This window comes from Miniopterus natalensis, chromosome 19, assembly GCF_054644295.1.
Source record: "Miniopterus natalensis isolate mMinNat1 chromosome 19, mMinNat1.hap1, whole genome shotgun sequence".
Taxonomy (NCBI): Eukaryota; Metazoa; Chordata; class Mammalia; order Chiroptera; family Miniopteridae; genus Miniopterus; species Miniopterus natalensis.
In genome coordinates, this window is record NC_142099.1 from 24,134,836 (window position 1) to 24,147,452 (window position 12,617).

At 37.3% G+C, this 12,617-nt stretch overlaps 1 pseudogene; it reads left to right on the top strand.

Annotated features, from left to right (window-relative positions):
- Nucleotides 1-211: 211 nt before the first annotated feature.
- Nucleotides 212-12,617, top strand: part of LOC107546244 (ribosome biogenesis protein BRX1 homolog pseudogene) — a 36,201-nt pseudogene continuing 23,795 nt past the window's right edge.

Sequence of the window (12,617 nt, forward strand, 5' to 3'; positions counted from 1 at the left end):
TAATGAAACTAAGATGGCATCAGTTGGAGAGGCAAGAGGCTCAAAAAAGGAGCTCTTGTTGAATGAAGGCAGTCAGCAGAGCCTGGAAGCCACACCGAGGAGCCAGGAGCATGTTGGTCTTCCCCCACGGCCCCAAGGTGACTAGCACAAGTACAACTAGTCTTTGGTATAATCAAATGTCATGAACATCATAGGTGGGAGGAGGGTGTTAATGACGGCGAAAATGCAGAAATACAGTAATAGGTGGGCAGCTAGCAGTGCCCATCATGCACTTGGACCTGCAGTTATGGGACCTAAAAGAGTAAAGACCTTCCCATTGAGGAGGCTGCAGGAAAAGCAATACCCTCAGAGGATCCAGGTTCCCTTAAAGACAGGAAATGGAGAGATGCCCTTTGAAGAGGTAAAAATCCAACAGAGATTCATTCCATTACAAATTCGTAATTTCTGATCTTTTAAAATACTGTCTAGTGATCATTTTATCTGTGTCCGTTTTCCTTCCTCCCTCCTTCATCTCAGGTCCTCCCTTACCTCTATACTGCTCCAAATGGGCTCTCTTGGAAGAAGAGTGTGGCGCATTCTCTTATCTATTTTATTCGGACCCTGAACCTGCCTTAGCCCAAACAAATAGGATCTGACCATTCTTTGCCACAGGCTAAATATATTCCAGAAATCTAGTCCAAAAGTACTTGGGAAAACTGATACAGTCAATTATTGATGGGCATTTCCTGAGATCACTCTGAATTGATTCATGACTCCCAGCTATTTTGTTGAATGAAAAGTTCCTATCAGTCATTGTACCAGAAAGAACTTAAGTTTCAGTAGCCTCGGAGTCAACGGTAACAACTCATAGGAAAATAGAACCAGGCAACTTGTTCATGCTCCTCTGCTCCTCTTGTATATTATTGGAGCAAAGAGCTGTTGAAACATGTCATTCTTTTCCTTAATGGAAGGCCTAGGAATCATAGTTGTCATGTGTTAAATGGACTTCTGCAGACGGAGCCCCCTCTTTTCATATGTAGATCTTCTTTCTCCCTCCTCTCAAAAGGAGGATTCTATTTAGAACAAAGAGCTTGTCATTTTCCAATGGCATCTGATTTGTTCCAGTTCAGGAGTTATGTGTTTGTTATCAGAAACATCCGACTGTGGGCCTATGCACTGATAAGTCAATGGATATCAGAGCTTTGCGCTTTGGGATTTATCAGATAAAAGCAACAACAATAGTACCTTTCAGTGGTTTCTGCGGGTCACTGAGAGAACCTCTTCAGACTTTATGGGTGGATGTGTTTGCTTAAATTCTTATGTGATCCATGGTGGGTGGCCACACTAATATCTAGTATTAAGGTTATAATTTTAAGTCCTACTGCACACTATACTATCCTGATTTTATAGTTGACAAAATTGAAACTCAGAAAGGTTAAGTAACTTACCCAAAGTAGCACATCAAGTGAGTTGTAGATTCAGAATTCTAACCTGTGCTTCCTTTCTCAGCGGTAGACTGCTTATAAATAAAATATTAATGCTCCAGGAACAACATTGCAAGTGCTATTATATTAAAAACAGGAATGGGAAGGCCAAACAAGTTTTATGGGTACTTATTTAAATTAATGCTAGTAGATTGGAAAGATTTTAGACTAGATCAGCGATTTTCAACCTTTTTCATCTCTTGGTACACATAAACTAATTACTAAAATTCTGCGACACACCAAAAAATATATTTTTTGCCAACCTGACAAAAAAGTATGATTTTGATTGATTTACAAAAAAAATTATAATAGTTATTACCTACCCTTTACCACCAAAGTGATTTAAAAAAAAAAATCAGGTGCCTATATTGTATATAAGGATTTCTGGTGCCAAGAATGAACCAGTCAGAAGCAACCTTATTATGAGATGTGACCAATTAGATGCAACTCTATTATATGACATATATATTTATGATTTAAGACAGGACATTCACACCAGAGAGTTATTTTTGTGTTGGCTGTTGTCATTTTTTTATTTGACAGTCTAAGGGAAAAGAGGTCAGTGCCCTTGGCTAAATAGTCAGTTACTGCATGTTTTAAAAATTCTTGTGGCACACTGGTTGAAAATCGCTGATTTGGATGATAATCCTTTCATTATTTTGAAATAATTGGGGAAAAATACACAAGGATTTAATTTAATTTCCACATAGTTTATCTCCAAGCTGACAATGAATGAGAATGATGCATTGGAAAATTCAGGACATCAGTTAACAATTTAAAAAAAATTATACAGTATTTAGGGAGCAGAACAATTGACTTTAAGACAGAATTTTTCAAACTATTTTCATATATCTTCAAAGACTGAGGTAGAATTACTGTGGGTTCACAGACCAGACATTTCCAGGCCACGTTTCCTCACTGAGTCTCCTGAGTATGTTAAGGGTCCATAATTCCAGCCCACTCTCTCTACTCCAGAGCTTTCTCTGGCCCTTGGCATGTAGTCAGCTGCTTCAGTGTAATGCCCCAACCTATTTCCCCAGAGTTTTGACACCATCATCACCAGCCCCATCAACTGTGCCTTCCTCCCAGTCACCTGTCACTCTGAGTTTTGAACTCTTAGTGTAGTATGTAGAATGGGCAGTTTGCAGAAATGCTTTCAGAGGATCATCGTTTTGGGTAATTATTCTTCAAAAATTAAACTTGGGATGATTTCAAGTACAATTCAAGTAACACCAATTACTGAGAAATGGACCAATTCTAATAAATTTAAAGATGCTATTTTGCACCCCTAAATTAACAGTCAGACAAGTTCTTTCAAGACCTATAATTAGTTGTGAGATTCAGTTTGTCCTAAAGCAAATCAAAATGAGAGCCAACTTTAAGGCATTATTGTGTTATTTCTGTGATCTTTCTGTGGAGCAGGGTGAAATATACCACCTTCAGGAATCTCTCTGTCTTCCACGTGCATCTTCAAAGCACAGTGATGTTCCAATTTATGTAGTCTCTCTAGGTATCATCCTCAGCTCCTGATTATGAATGCATCATTAAACTTGATGATTTGGATGCATGGGAAAACTTGTATGGATCTCATGTTGGTAATTCCTTCAGTGTGAAAAGTTACTATAGGTTATGGAAAATGTGTGTTGAGTCAAGTTTAACATCTATTTGGGGTTAATGTCTCTTAAAGGGAAGTAAACCATTTTCTGTTCATTGTTATGGTTTTTGGTTATACAGGAAACTAAACACTTTAAGTTTCATAATATGGGTGTTTATTATAATACATTTCCTGACTTGAATTTTCTGCGTTTGGAGATATGTCGGCAAATTCAGCCAGTATCAAAAATGTGCTGCAGAGAGAGAAAACTGGAATAAGGGTAACACTTAGGAAACAATGGTGGGAGTTAGGAGGAGAGAAAATGAGTGCTGGAATTCAGTCAGGGGCACTGGGTATGGAGCTAACCATACTGTATCTTTTTTTTTTTATACCAATTTGGGCTAATGTACTGTGTACCTTTTTTTGAGACCTATAATGCTTAAATTACAAAATAATTAATTTTATCTCAAATAACTCATTTGGAAAGGATGAGAAAGTTACAAGGTATAAATTTGAGTCAAGAAAAGTCGACAGCTCATACAGTCTATTTCAGAAATGTTTGCCTTTTCAAATTAATCTTTTTTTTTTTTTTTGCATCTCCTGTGTATCCTTTGGACATAGTATATTTTTCTGTTGATGGCCATGAAAATGTCTCTCAACTCACATGCCCTTCTTGCAATGTGACCTTGTGGCCACCCCCATCAAGAGGCCCTTCTCCTAGGGACTAGGTGGATCCTTGTGCCTGCCATGACCTAGAGTAGATGAGATGTGATGTTACGTGATTTCCAAGATTAGGCTCTAAAAGGAGAGACAGCCTCCTCCTGGCTTTTTTTTTCTTGGGATGCTTGCTGTTTGAACCCAGACTTCATGCTATGAGGAAGCCCATGCCACATGCAGAGGCTTTGCATAGGTGTTTCTGGCTGACAAGCCCAGCTGAGGTCCTGGATAACAGCGTGACTACCACTCATATAAGAAGGGAAGCCTTTGAGATGACACTAGTTGACACCATTGACTACAACTTCAAGGAAGTCCACAGAGTAAGAACAGCTAAGCTATGTCCAGCCACCTTCCAGAATTAGGAGACATAAGAAACCATTGCTGCTGTTTTTGCTGCTATGGTTGGGGTAGTTTATTATGCAAGATGTTAGAATTGGGGCTGCCCAAATCAAAGCCCTTAAAATAAAATTAAATGCCTTAATTGTAGAAAAGGAATGCATTATTGAAATTAAAATTTAAGAATACTGTATGTTGTAGTATCTTCTCAAAATAGAGAAGGGGTCAGAGAACATAAGAGCAATGATGGATGTACTTGTTCTGTGTCTTCCCACTTAGCATTTTTCCTTTTCATTAAATGGCTAAGAATGATAAACATCTCTAACATCGTGCCTCCACCAGTAGTAGCCTTTCTTGTCTGGTACCTGGGCTTCAATTCAAAGTAGAGCACCCATACTCCTGGTTTTGGGGGGGATAGTCCCTGTCTACATTTCTGTGGCCCCAGGGTTATGACTAATGACACTCCTGTCTTCCATTTTACTTTCACAAGGCTCCTAATTTGGACAATAAATGATATGGTCATTGTGTTCTAAGGGAATGGACCAAACCTGCAGCCACATAGGTCATTATTCTCTAAATTTTTCTCACCCAAATTGAAACGATAGTTAATGTGTGAAAATTGCCTTGTGTTGATTGACCTAGTGAGACCACATCAACAGATCATGTCCCTGTGGAGGGCACTATGGTTAGGCTTCACCACATCACGACCAGGGGACCCATGAACATTTGGGTTACATGGTTGTCCATCACAGTCATACTGAATTTATAAGGGTTATGTATCCACCGTGATGTTACGCTCGAATGAAGCATGATTTGAGATGTGGGCAATAACCAAGGGAGTACCAAAGACAGCGTGGAAGATTCATTTGTTCTAGGAATGCCATGTAAAGCTCAGGGCTTCCTTCTGTGAGGCGTTGCTACATATCTTATAATAGACGGCAAAGGAATAGGAGAAAATCTTGAAGTACTAAAACCCTAATGCTATCATTTGCTGCCTAGATCGGATTCTGCCTTGCTAAAGAAAATGGAAATAAAAGTCAAAAGTCAGGAGAGCTTGCAGAATGCCGTCCTGTGGCCTTAGAAAATGTTGTACAATGGCAAAATGAAGGGGAATCTCAAAAGTTGTGCAGATAATATCCTCTGTTCAGAAAAGGGTCCAAACAGCTCTTTATTCAGCTTTAACAGGTGTATAGGGAAAAAAATTTCCCCATTTTCTTCTGGTTAACTTGTTCAAAGGTCTAAAAATTTTTACAATCAGGAAAGTGCTGTTTAGAAACACATACACATTTTTCAAAGTGCCTTCATATATACCATCTCTGGAATCGTGTAGACCAAACACACAACTGATTAAATTTTTTACTGAACCCAGTTAAAATCTGTAATAGCTCTAGTTAATTTTAAGTTTCTTTCATGACATTCAAGTCTCTCACATTCCTCCTCCTTTTTTACATTCAGACTGTTTGGGATGAATTTTCAAATCAGATACTTTCCTTAGCTCTTTGCTTCCTTCTGGCAAAATACTCACAGGTTTATGCTTTTATCAAACATTTTAATTCATTATTTTAATTTAATATAATTGTCCATTATAATAGGTATGTAAATGCCTTTTAGAGTACTCTATCTCCCATACGAACACATTTATCAACAGGATACTCTGATCATAGGGAAGGACGTTCATAAATTTTCACACAAAATAATGTTCAGTGAAAATACCCTCAGCTTTTTGCTGTTCTCAGAGACCATGACCTTCAGTTCAAATATTTAAGTGACAGTTCATTAGTTTTCAATATAGTTTGAAATTCTTTTAAGGGCTCATACTTCAGTAAATGCTCTAAAATAACAAATATCCTAAAGTCATCTGTGTAAAATTTATATATACACTAGATATACATGATAATACACATATATATGTAGTCTATATGCAAAACATATTAAATTGGAAGAACCTGGATATTATTTTTTAAAAGTGAGATTTAACCAGATTTTTACACTCATGTTTTCTTAAAAATGACAAAAGCAATTGCCATAGAAAATCCTCTATTGATCAACATTGGTCCATACCCATCAGGATCCATAAATAGAAAATACAGAATCAGAAGCATCTGACTTAATCTTTATTATTTCAGAAAAGTTATTTCTTATTTTTTAGTGTTTTGCTCTATTTTTCCAATAATATTGAATAAGCTACACTTTTTCCTAATACAGTTCATAGGGCAAAGTTATTTGAATCGACTTTTAATTCCTTATTTATATTAGGAGATGATAATAAATACTGGAGCTGAGAAAGTGAGGAGCAGGAGCCACCTACGGCACAGCGCTGGTAGGGAGAGTGATTTATTTCTCATTGTTAAACATCGCTGTTGAAATCTGTCAGCCAGCCTGAAGATCAACTATAAAAGTGTCGATAAATCTGAAACCCAGACTTCATGCTGGGGGATGGCAGGGACTAATCAGAAAACATTCGCCTCCTTGGCTGAGATAACGAGGCTCTCACAGGGACATCATAGCTTTACCTGATTTTCTTTTCTGCAGCTCCAAGCTCAAGGCTGGCACTCCTCTCACACTACGGGAATAATACAAGCTTTGTCATAACTTTAGCCTAGGCCTGCATAATAGGATTAAAATGGTATCCAATTTGTTTAGTCGGACAGCATGTACCAAGCTTGCACTGTGAGTACTTCACACCAGGCCAGAAGAGCTTCCTTAAGAACAGAGTCAGGGAAGATGCTGAGAACCAGCCAGGAGGCGATGATCAGGGCCTGAGGGAGGAACTGAGCTGAGAGCCAGAGATTCAGAGACATCCGCGCTCATCCAGTGAAACTGTCCCCCATGTCCCAGCCCTCGCTGCTGTTCTCCCCTTGGCACTGGCTTTTTTCAGTCCAAACTTTAGAGGAATCTTTTCAGTCCAAACTTTAGGGGATTTCCTGACTTCCTGTTATTTCTTCTTTTCTTAGCCATTATAGAAGATTGGGGTCAAAATCAGGCACACAAAGTTAATTTGAAGATATGTACACCGATCTTTAACTTCTCCTCTTTACCTGCCAACTTCCCTCAGTATTTGTTTGTCACAAATAAACAAATACTGAGGGTGTAATTTGATGTGGTTTCATTTTTTAGAGTTTTGTATGGCTTTTAGCATGATAAATTCACAAATCAAGATTATTGTCTTTTAGGTTCTGTCACCCAAATTTGGGGTTTAGAATTTATGATCACCACAAGTCCATTGTTAAATATATAATTGCATTTGACTTTATGTTTGTATCAACATGAGATCTTTTACATTTATGGACTCTAGACACTAGCTTGTTGTTTAGAAAGTATACATAATAATGTAATTGGTCATACGAAACAATAGTCCAGAAAGCGTGGTTGCCACGTATTAAATCTACTCCCACTCCTGGAAATGCACAGCTGGTGGATTGCTGTTGAGCGGGTTCTGGTGGCCTGAACTTGATAGAAACCCCCCCCAGGAGGATGGGGCTTCCTATATCAGCAGAGCTGGAGGTCCCTCTATGCTAGGTCCTTAGAATTCCATCAGGCTCCCCCTTGTTTTAATGCAGTTTATAATTCCTGTATAAGAGAGAAACTTCAGTCTCATGGTTAGGAGTTGGGCTTTCAGGGCTGGTGAACTGGGAGGTGTAAACATACTCACATTATAAAAGGAATACGTATTTTGAGGTCAAATGTTAGAGTTGGAAAGTCCTTAAAGGCCATCTAGTCCCACTTGCTGCCCAGCCTAGGAATCCCTCATTTCTTCCAGCCCCTTTTGAGGATCTCATGAAATGTATGGACCCTTAGCCCAAACATATGTCCATACAACATAAAACTTTACATTCAAACAATATACTTGACTCCGCATTGCCATTTATTCATTTACTAAACAGATAGTTATTGTGCACCTATTCTGTATGCACCAAGTGCTGTCCTAGTCTTTTGGAAGATGTGAGTAAATTCCTGCGTCCATAGAACTTCCGTTCTGTTGTTCACATTGATAGATTTTGTCTGGTCCAAATTTAATGTTTTAAACATTAGTGCTTAAATTATACATTTCTAGAGGAAACCAGGAAAATAATTAACAGCTGAAACATGCCAAGTTGTGAACCGTAAAAATCAGAGCTATGTCATGGTCTAGTAGGGGCTCCTTGCTGGATACAAGAAGCCATCTGCAGTCTCACACGCCTTGTCACACTCGTTAGTAATCCTGCTGTTGAAGTCAAGCATATTTTTGCTGAATAACCCATCTGACAGGACTCTTATGGTTGGTTAAATCTTCTAGGGTTATTGTGAGGATTAAATGAGATGCTCTAGATAAAACCCTCAGCACTACTAATCTGGCAAGACCCTAATCTTCCTGGGTTATGAAGTCACTTTAGATATGAGTGAGCATTTTTGAAATTAAAAAATATAATTCAAGTTAGTGAATTGAATAACTTTAAAAAAATAATCTGTTATGTGTATGTGTTTGTAATTTTAAACTTTGCTTTTGCTCCTTTGCCAGGAAAAACAATGCTAGTTTAGAAGTATGTTTTCTCAAGTTGCACATTTAATTATGATTCTATCCTGTAGGACTTACCGACACTAGATTTTATTTGAAGAGTTTTATAGTACCCAGCCCTTCAATGAATTTTTAAAAAAATCATTTGGAAATAGATTGACCAGACATGTCTTAATGGTCAATTAATTCTCAGGTACAATGATATCTTGATTTTAATGATCCGAGGTGTTCTGTACTTGATCACTCAAACATGTCCCATCCTGTTGGTTTCAGAAACTCAGATTCTCTAAGTTTGAAGGGAAATCACAGTAATTTAAGAACACTAATTTACTTGGTTCTTTCAGGTCCTTCAAGTTGTTGATAGCTGATGAAGTGTGCTATGCCCCGTGCTTATCCCACTTCCCCATCTACTTCAGGACTTTGCTAGAACAATTTGTAGGGACTCAGTAATTTCAAACACAACATGTAAGCCTGTAGTAAATTGCATGTGATTGAAGATTACCTCAGCGATAACTTGTCATCGTTTAATGTAATGTGGCTGTGAAATTTGATAGGGGAGCACGGTCTGAAATTGGCAATTGTCTGACATTTTTGCAAAGTGTTAGCTGGGGTCCTTGTTCCATTGCTCCCATCCTTCATCTTCAATTTGGCGTCTTATTGCATTCTAACCTGTAGTACGGTTATGGCCTTGTCTTTTAAAATAAGATTTTCTAAACTTACATTTAAAAGGTTGCCACAAGCTAGAATCTGTTAGATCGTTTAAAGCAACATAATCAACCTCAAATAAGGAACCTTGTTTTTGACTGTTTCTTGGTTACCTAGTACAGGGCCTAGCTTACTGTGGGTGCTAACTTTAAAATGTAACATGATATCGCTTATACGTGGAATCTAAAGAACTTAATAAACTGATGAACAGAATAGAGTCAGTGACATGGAAGCATAGATAAGACTGATGAATGTCAGAGGGATGGAGGAGGGCGGGTGGGTGGAGGGGGAGAGAGTAACCAAAGAATTTATGTGCATATATACACAACCCAAGGACATGGACAATGGTGGGGAGAGGGACTGGGGAGGGGGAAGGAACGGGGTGGAACGGGTCATTGGGGAGAAAAAGGGACATCTGTAATATTTTAAACAAAAAATAAAATAAAATAATAAAATAAAATAAAATAAAATAAAATAAAATAAAATAAAACAATGTAACATAAGACTTGTGAGGATTAAATGAGATGCTCTAGATAAAGCATCTGGCAAGACCCTAATCTTCCTGGGTTATGTATAAATTGCCTCATCGCTTCTGCCTTATGCAATATGGCATCACTTTTCACAACTGGTAGCCCACAGCAAACAGCATAGAGCTGGCACTACTCCTCTGTTTCGAATGAGCCCAGACAACCTTCCCAAGAAACCCATGAGTCTATGGTACTGAGTCCGAAGAAGCTGAAGACAAAGAAACAATACATTTTATTAGTCCTGGAAGGAAAATACGGAAAGTCAAAACTTCTCCAGTATAGACATGTGCAAGTTTCACAATCACATTATTAAATTTTGCATTGGAGGATTACTCAAGGTGCAGCTACCTGATCAGCATGTGTCAGATAGACTGGCAGCCGCCGGCATTCCTTTGAAAGTACAACCCATAAAATTATGAAATTTAAGCCTGAAGCTAAACTGATAGGACTTCTAAAGCCACACAGCGGCAGAGAGTATTCAGACAGGGTTTTTATGATTTCAAACAAGTCTCACAGTCACAGAACTACACGGTGATTAAGGCTAAATTTGTCCCTTCCACCTTAAGCATAATGCTTTGTGTCATGCGGTGTCTTATAGCACTGAGGACTGAATGTCTGTCATCGGTGTGACCAGTACATGTGAAGTGAATTAACTTGTGTGTTTGCTTGGGCATTTTGAAAGGGCATTTTTGTATTACAGTATTTTCTTTTCAAAAGGTGCTGCTGTTTGTGTAGTTGTGGCTTTTCCCATTGAATATGTGTTAGGCCCATTTTTTGATGAATGATAATGGCTCTTGATCTAAAGTTTTGAGACTCTATGATTCTTGCCTTTTGTTTAGCCCGAAGATTTTTATCCAGTGGATCAATGCCATCTCTCAAGGCTGGCACCAAGTGCCTTGTCCCCATTTAGTTTACCACCTATCCACACGCCATGGTAAAGGATTTTCCTGTTTCCCAGTTTGGAATCGCCTCCTTTCAATCCCTAATAAAACAGCATACATATTGGGCATGGTCTGCAGCTGATTCTCTGCTCTCTCCAGTGCGTTGGTTTTACCATAAAGTACTGGAAAGTTACACACATTCTAAGATTCCATTCTTGGTGCTTCAGTTCTGTCATTGAATGGTAAAGTTGGAAATATTTTTTAAGGTCATGAATTATAGAAATTCAGAATGTTGTTTTACTTTTACTGGATGATTTTTAGCTAAAGCTGAGTCATTGTCATTAAGGCACTAAATATAATGTTGGTGGTTAGTCTGAGGATCCTTGCCAGAAACACTCTATCCCTAGATACCTGCTTCAGATCTCTGCCCAATTATCGTATTTTTAGAAAGGCTTTCTGTGACTCCCCCACCCCCACTCCTAAGCTGGTAGTCCGTATCAACCCTGTCTCGCTTGCTTTTGACAATAGTACATCTTAGAATATGACCTATATGTTTCTTTGCTTATTTGTTTATAGCCTGTTTCCAGTGTGTTTATTTTATTATTTTATTTTTAAGATATGTTTTTTATTGATTTCCCCTTTCTGCTGTTTGGTTTAAAAGCTAATTTCTGGCATCTTTTAGCATAGATAAGGTTTTCCTTTTGATGTCAAATTTATTCTTTAATATTTTACTTTCATATCTTATTTAAGATGACCTCCTTTATTCAAGAATTATATATTTTTATAATTATCTTACACATTTCTTTATATTTATATTTTTAATTCATGTTAATATTTAATTAAAATTTAATGATAAATTTAAAAATTCATATTTTTTATTAACATGTTTTGTTAGAAATCTCTAGGAGGTAGAGTCTTACATTTATTACTTTTTAAAGTTAGTGCTCAGATGCTCCAACTACACTTATTTTGAATAATTTTACTCAGTGGTTTGAAACACCAACTTTCTTGTTTTTTCAAAATCTCCATATATATGGATCTGTTTCTGGACTCTTTTGACTTACTGATATGCTGTTCTATTCTTATTTTAATACCAGTCAGTTTAATATCCCTGTGTTATTAATATGTATAGATATGTTTTGATAAATCCCTTTATTTTTTTCAAAAATGTCTTTGATATTCTTATGGTTAAGGCCTCCTATATTCTACATTAATTTTTGCATCAACTCACCGAATTCCTTCCAAAATCCTGCTGGAATTTTTATTTGGATTATGTTACATTTAAGACTAGTCTTTGGAAAATTATAATTTATTTATTCAGATTATCATATCTGTCATTCCTAATAATTTTATGGTTTCCTTAAAAAAACAAAGTCTTCATATTTTCAGTTAATTTCTATGTTAGTGGGTTTTAAAGATACTTTTTATTTATTGTCTTAATGCTCTGCCAAAACATTCCATGAGAGTGTTTTAATTAAGAAGTGATACCAAAGAAAAAATTTTGCCTTGTTTCTGATTTTCATCCAACATTAGATATGATGTTTACTCTTGGTAGTTTGTGAATGAATAGATTTTATCAGTTAATGAAGTTTATTTTTAATTTTCCTGAAACATATGTTGTTGACTTGGTTTGTAATAATTTGTTTAGGCTTTTTATTTTTTATTTTTTATAGTTGTGTCATGGGCTTTCAACTGCTGTGGCCTCAGTGAGAAGCGTTAAGCCTTGGGCTGCGTGGTCTTTGGATTTGATGTATGTTGCCAGACAGACTATCCTGCTTCTCTGAGCCATCTACCTATATTCTTGGTTCCTACCCGGGGGAAGACACCTCGTGGCTTGCTCCTTTGTCCATGATAGACATGATGATGGAGAATCGAACTATTTCTACTCAATACCCAAAT